The 7815-nt window shown below is 40.9% G+C and overlaps 1 non-coding gene across 1 annotated transcript; it reads left to right on the forward strand.

Moving 5' to 3' along the window:
• The first annotated feature begins 1081 nt into the window (after nucleotides 1-1081).
• On the forward strand, nucleotides 1082-1188 carry LOC127214767 (U6 spliceosomal RNA). The gene has a single exon (XR_007833893.1). It is a non-coding gene; the product is annotated as a U6 spliceosomal RNA (small nuclear RNA).
• Nucleotides 1189-7815: the final 6627 nt, after the last annotated feature.

The following is a 7815-nucleotide window of genomic DNA, read 5'->3' on the forward strand; positions in this document are numbered from 1 at the left end:
GCTAGTAAAGAGCATGAAGGCACACAGCTTGCCACATGGGCAGAACTAGAGAGTGTCTTTGGACAGTCACTGCGGAGCACAATGCCCCAAAATCAGTCAACCAGAGGGTAAGGCAAATCTGTGTGAGGGTAGAGGCCATGAAGCAAGAGACATCCTTTAAAATGTGAAGCCACCCTTCTTGCCAAGCAATTGTGGCTGGGTAGAAGGCAATCTCACCTGCTCCTTGTGCTTACTAAGCCAGAAGTCTATTTTCATGAAGAACATTCAATTTTTACAACGCCCTAGACTGCGTGAGTAATTCTACTAACATCACTGCATCCAAGCCTGTTTCCACATACAGGAAGTGGGAACTATAAATGCAGATGCAATAGCAATAACCTAGGAACTGCTCAAGATATGGAGCTGCCAGCCAAAGCCAGGCTTCTGTTCCATGCAGAAACCTGTTCAAATGAAATTTCCACATGCACAAGGCTAAAGGGGGGAGGGTCCCCAGTTTGCCTTAGAGTATAGTTCTTTGCCTCTAGGAGAGAACACTTCATGGAAGGCCTGGGGGAGTTTTGTAAGCCAGAGCACATATGTGACCAGCAAAGACAAATGTCTTTTCCATGAAATACTGGAGTGCTAGAGAGAACACTGTTTACACCAGAAGCAACAACAAGCACAAGGTGAACAAAGTGGACAGATTCTAAGTCACCACAGGTTCTCTCTCACGTACATATAACCTTCAAATACCCTTTTGGCACATATGAAAATCTTTCCTGGTGCTGCAATTTAGGAAAATAAATTATGGGCATGACCTGGCACTGAGATCACCAGGCTGTCAATGATAGGCCTCTGGCTCATATCCAGGCGTACTTGGTAGCTCCCCAAAGCCCCATACCAACCTTTTCATAAGAAATAGCGCCGCTTTGCATGTGACAGTCATCATGAACTTTCCCAGAGAAATTTCTCCTCCCATTAAGAGTTTCCACAGCATTTTACCTTATGTGTCCAGTCATGGAAATTACAACTGGACATAAATTAATTTTGTTTTCTCTTGGATTCATTGTGCATCATTTAAATATTCAAAGAATTTATGCTCGTGCTCGCTTCGGCAGCACATATACTAAAATTGGAACGATACAGAGAAGATTAGCATGGCCCCTGTGCAAGGATGACACGCAAATTCGTGAAGCGTTCCATATTTTTCCAGTCCTCTGCTGGAGTCCCAGGCCCCTCCCAGAGATCCGCCTATCTCTGCGGGTCCACTTGGAGTTCCTGCATGCAAGATCCTTGACCCACAAATCCGGGCCCCTGCCAAAGAACGAGGTCTCAGCTGGAGAGCGCCAGTTTCCAGTGAGATCCCACTACCCTGCAAAACCTTCTCAAGTTCCAGTCCAGCCCCTCGTCCTCTTCTGCCGGCTATTGGCCAGGAGAGAAGCCTCCTAGAGAGCTTGGACCACACAGAGATACAGACATTGAATCTTTGATCCACATAAGCCCATCTGGGAAGGACCATAGAGAGAGGGAAGAGACACCACCAACACCTACAGGAAGAAACTATGGGAAGAAGGCAACACAAGAGAACACCTAACAACAGAAAGACAAACATGACACCACCAGAATCTAGGGAATCTACAGCAACTAGAATGGAACACAACAACAAAGCAGAGGAAGCAGAAGGGTACGACTTAAAAATCACCATCATAAAAATGATAGAGGCCCTCAAAGAAGATATGAGAAAATCCCTTAAAGAAATAGAGGAAAAAACAAACAAAAAAGTGGAAGAAATGAACAAATTCCTTAAGGAAAGTACAGAAAGCCAAGAAAAAACAATTAACCAGGTGAAGGAAACGGTTCAAGATTTGAAAACCGAAATTGAGAAAATAAAGGCAACACAAATGGAAGGAAAGCTGGAAATTGAAAAGCTGGGCAAAAAATCGGAAACCACGGACACAAGCATAACCAATAGAATTCAAGAGATGGAAGAGAGAATCTCAGGCGCAGAAGATAAACTAGAAGAAATAGATTCATCGACAAAAGAAAACCATAAATCCAACAAATCCTTAACACACAATATCCAGGAAATGTGGGACACCATGAAAAGGCCAAACCTAAGAATAATAGGCATAGAGGAAGGTGAGGAAGCCCAGCTCAAAGGTGCCGAAAACATATTCAACAAAATCATCGAGGAAAACTTTCCAAATCTGAAGAAGGACATGCCCATGAAAGTACAAGAAGCATACCGAACACCAAATAGGCTGGACCAAAGAATAAAGACCCCTCGACATATAATAATCAAAACACCTAGCATACAGAATAAAGAAAAAATATTAAGAGCAGCGAAGGAAAAAGGACAGGTAACATATAAAGGCAGACCTATCAAAATTACACCTGACTTCTCCATGGAAACCCTCAAGGCCAGAAGGTCCTGGATAGATGTTCTAAAAGTATTAAGAGAACACGGATGCCAGCCTAGGCTACTATATCCAGCAAAACTCTCAGTCAATATAGATGGAGAGAACAAGATATTCAATGACAAAACCAGATTTTCCCAATATGTATCTACAAATCCAGCCCTACAGAAAGTATTGGAAGGAAAATTCCAACCCAAGGAAGGTAACTATGCCCACAAAAATGTAGGCAACAGATAATCCAACTACACCAGAAACCTAGGGTGAAGCAGAACAAATATATTCACTATACCACTGCCAACAACAAACCTAAATCAAACAACCATCAACAATCAATGGTCCTTACTCACCCTCAACATTAATGGTCTTAACTCACCTATAAAAAGACACAGATTAACAGAATGGATACGAAGACAGAACCCATCCTTCTGCTGCATACAAGAAACACATCTTAGCTCCAAAGATAGACATTACCTCAGGGTAAAGGGTTGGGAAAAGATTTTCCAATCAAATGGAAATAAGAAGCAAGCAGGCGTAGCTATCCTAATATCTAACAAGCTAGACTTCAAACAAAAACTAGTCAAAAGAGATGAAGACGGTCATTTCATATTCATCTCAAGAGAAATCCATCAAGACAAAGTCTCAATTCTGAACATCTATGCCCCTAATACAAAGCCACCCACATTCGTAAAAGAAACACTACTAAAACTCAAAGCTCATATAAAACCTCACACACTTATAGTGGGAGACTTCAATACACCACTCTCAACACTAGACAGGACCACAAATCAGAAACTCAACAAAGAAACAAAAGAATTAACAGAAGTTATGTCTCAACTGGGGCTAACAGACATCTATAGAACATTCCATCCAAAGACAAAAGAATATACCTTCTTCTCTGCTCCACATGGAACCTTCTCTAAAATCGACCACATACTAGGAGACATAACAAACCTCAACAGATACAAGAGAATAGAAATAGTCCCCTGTATCTTATCGGACCACCATGCTTTAAATTGGAATTCAACAACAATACAAATAGCAGAAAACCTGCAAACTCATGGAAACTTAACAATGTGCAATTGCACCACTCCTGGGTCAAAGAACAAATAAAGAAAGAAATCAAAGAATTTCTAATATTCAACGAGAATGAGGATACAACATACCCGAACTTATGGGACACCTTGAAAGCAGTGCTACGAGGGAAGTTCATTGCACTAAGTGCCCATATGGAGAAAACAGAGGATAGTCACATAAATGAATTAACAGCTCAACTGAAAACCTTAGAACAGAGAGAAAAAGAATTCACCCGCAGGAGCAGACGCCAGGAAATAATCAACTTGAGGGGGCTGAAATCAACAAAATAGAAACCAGGAAAACAATACAAAAAATCAATGCAACAAAGAGTTGGTTTTTTGAGAAAATCAACAAGATTGATAAACCTTTATCCAAATTAACGAAAAAGCAGAGACAGAACATGCAAATTAACAAAATCAGAAACGAAATGGGGGAACATAACAACAGACACAGAGGAAATCCAGACAATTTTCAGGTCATACTTCGAAAATCTGTATTCCACAAAAATTGAAAATTCAAAGGAAATGGACAAGTTTCTGGATAACTATCACTTACCAAAATTAAATCAAGAACAGACAAACAACTTAAATAGACCTATAACCCGAAATGAAATAGAAAAGCAGTCATCGAAAGCCTTCCAACGAAAAAAAAGTCCAGGGCCAGATGGATTCAGTGCAGAATTCTACCAGACATTCAAGGAAGAACTAATACCACTACTCCTCAAACTGTTCCACAAGATAGAAACAGAAGGTTTATTGCCAATCTCTTTTTATAAGGCCACAATAACTTTGGTACCCAAACCTCACAAAGACACAACTAAGAAAGAAAACTACAGACCAATATCCCTGATGAACATCGATGCAAAAATACTCAATAAAATAATGGCAAACCTAATTCAAAAATACATCAGAGAAATCATCCACCATGATCAAGTAGGCTTCATACCTGGACTGCAGGGATGGTTTAACATACGAAAATCTATCAACGTGATCCACCATATAAACAAATTGAAAAAGAAAAACCATATGATTATCTCCCTAGATGCAGAAAAAGCCTTCGATAAAATTCAACACCCTTTCATGATAAAGGTATTAGAGAGGTCAGGGATAACAGGAACATACCTAAACATAATAAGAGCAATATACAGCAAACCAACTGCCAACATCAAACTGAATGGAGAGAAACTTAAGCCAATTCCTCTAAAATCAGGGAACAAGACAAGGCTGTCCTCTCTCTCCATATCTCTTCAATATCGTACTAGAAATTCTAGCTAATGCTATAAGACAACAAAAGGAGATCAAGGGCATCCAAATTGGAAAGGAAGAATCAAACTGTCTCTATTTGCAGATGATAGGATAGTTTACATAAGCGACCCAATAAACTCTACCAGGGAACTCCTACAGCTGATAAACACCTTCAGCAAACTAGCAGGATAGAAGATAAACTCAAAAAAAAATAGTAGCCCTATTTTTTTCAGACGACAAAGAGGCAGAGAAAGAAATCAGAGAAACATCACCCTTTACAATAGCCACAAGCAACATAAAGTATCTTGGTGTAACGCTTACCAAACAAGTAAAAGATCTATATAATAAGAACTTTGTGACTCTAAAGAAAGAAATTAAAGAAGATACCAGAAAATGGAAAGACCTCCCATGCTCTTGGATAGGTAGGATAAACATAGTAAAAATGGCAATCTTACCAAAAGCAATCTACAGATTCAATGCAATCCCCATTAAAATCCCACCACAATTCTTCACCGACCTTGAAAGGATAATTATCAACTTTATATGGAAAAACAAAAGACCCAGGATAGCCAAAACAACCCTATACAATAAAAGAACTTCAGGAGGCATCACCATTCCTGACTTTAAGCTCTACTACAGAGCTATAGTTCTGAAAACAGCCTGGTATTGGCATAAAAATAGACAGGTAGACCAATGGAATCGAATTGAAAATCCTGATATTAATCCACGCACCTATGAACACCTGATTTTCGACAAAACAGCTAAAATTATACAATGGGGCAAAGACAGCATCTTCAACAAATGGTGCTGGCACAATTGGATGAGGGTGTGTAGAAGACTGCAGATAGACCCATGTCTGTCGCCATGCACAAAACTCAAGTCCAAATGGATCAAAGACCTCAACATCAATCCAGCCACATTGAACCTCTTAGAAGAGAAAGTAGGAGGTACCCTTGAACAAATTGGTATAGGAGACCGCTTCTGAACATAACTCCAGGGGCACAGACACTGAAAGAAACAATTAATAAATGGGACCTCTTCAAACTTAGAAGCTTCTGTAAGGCAAAGGACACAGTTGACAAGACCAAACGGCAGCCCACTGACTGGGAAAAGATTTTCACTAATCCTATATCCGACAAAGGGCTGATCTCCAAAATATACAAAGAACTCAAGAAACTAGTCAATAAAACATCAAATAACCCTATTAAAAAATGGGGTACAGAACTGAAGAAAGAATTCTCAATGGAGGAAATCAAAAAAGGCTGAAAGACACTTAAGAAAATGCTCCACATCCTTAGCTATCAGGGAAATGCAAATCAAAACAACTTTGAGGTACCATCTTACCCCTGCCAGAATGGCTAAAATTAGAAACACCAGTGATGACTTATGTTGGAGAGGATGTGGAGAAAGTGGAACACTCCTCCACTGCTGGTGGGAGTGCAAACTCATACAGCCACTTTGGAGATCAGTATGCGGTTCCTCAGGAAAATGGGAATTAGTTTACCACAGGACCCGGCAATCCCCCTCTTAGGCATATACCCAAAGGATTCACATCAATGCAACAAAGACATCTGTTCAACTATGTTCATAGCAGCACTATATGTAATAGCAAGAACCTGGAAGCAACCTAGATGCCCTTCAATTGAAGAATGGTTAATGAAGATGTGGCACATCTACACAATGGAATACTACTCTGCAGAAAAAAATAATGGTATCTTGAAATTCGCAGGCAAGTGGATGGCACTTGAAGAAACCATCCTGAATGAGGTAACCCAGTCACAAAAGGAGATACACAGTATGTACTGACTCATATATGGATTTTAGACCTAGATCAAAAGATCACCAGCCTATAATTCACATCACCAGAGGAACTAGGATACAAGTTGTATTCTAATAGATTCATATAAAGTCCCTCACAGAACTGGGAAGGGACAAGTCCCCCAGACCTCAGGTATAGTGGGGGAGGACAGCTAATGGAGAGAGAAGTAGGAGAAAATGAGAGGGGAGGGAGAGGAAGGCATGTGCGACCAGGAGGATTGAGCCTGGTTAGGAATGGAAAATAGGAAAGAGAGAGAGACAGAGACAGAGAGAGAGAACATAAAAGAGGGAGCCAATATTGGTTTGAAGAGAAAGTTGAACACAAAGAAAGGTCGAGGGAACTACAAGACTGCTCCCAACTAACAATCTCAGCTTCCATGGAAAGGCTATCATAAATGCCCTTCCTGGAGAGTGAGATCAACAACTAACTTCTCCATGGAGTCCTCAACTAATGCCTGTTGAAAACAGGAGCAAACACCCATACATAAACCCTGAGTTGGAACTAGAACCCAGATGCAGATGGAGAGGACAAGACCATGCAGTAGAAGTACATAGAGACAGCTTACCTGAACAAGGGAGGAGCTAAGGGCCACTAGACTGATAGCTGGGAAGCCAACAGGGGACTGACTCGGACCCCCCTCAATATGGGTCTCAGCCAGAAGGTCTGAGCAGTCTAAGAGACCTCAGACAGTGTAGCCAGGATATATCCCTGGTGCACAAAAGGACTTTGCAAACATATCCCCCATGGAGGGATATCTGCCTTATTCTAGAGATCGGAGAGAAGCCCTAGTCCCTACTTTACAGGACCTGTCAGATCTACATGACCCCAACTGGATGGCATTCCCCTACATATGGTATTGTGGTGGTGGGTTGGTAGGGGAGGGTGTTTAGAGTGCATGGGGGAGAGGGCAGAGAGGGCAAAAGGGAGGGAAGGAGGGAGGGAGGGGGCTAGAAGGGAGGGAGGGAGGGAGGGAGGAGGGAACTGGGATTCGACATGTAAAATAATTAAAAAAAAAAAAAAAAAAAAAAAAAAAAAAAAAAAAAAAAAAAACGCTTTGACTCCAAAATTTAAGTTGAAGAACAAGTTACTGGGGGAAAAGTATTTTTATTTTTGTTTCCACAGAAAATGAAAAGATGTGGATTCCTTCCAGACTAATGTGGTTTGATCCACACCAGACCGCCTGAAACAGAGTACAAGCTGATCCTACATTCCAAACAGCTGGACAAAACAGCCCTACAGACTACAGCTAGGAGATGTGAATCTTCTTCGAATCCCCCAAGAC

Source organism: Phodopus roborovskii, unplaced genomic scaffold (assembly GCF_943737965.1).
Source record: "Phodopus roborovskii unplaced genomic scaffold, PHOROB, whole genome shotgun sequence".
Classification (NCBI taxonomy): Eukaryota; Metazoa; Chordata; class Mammalia; order Rodentia; family Cricetidae; genus Phodopus; species Phodopus roborovskii.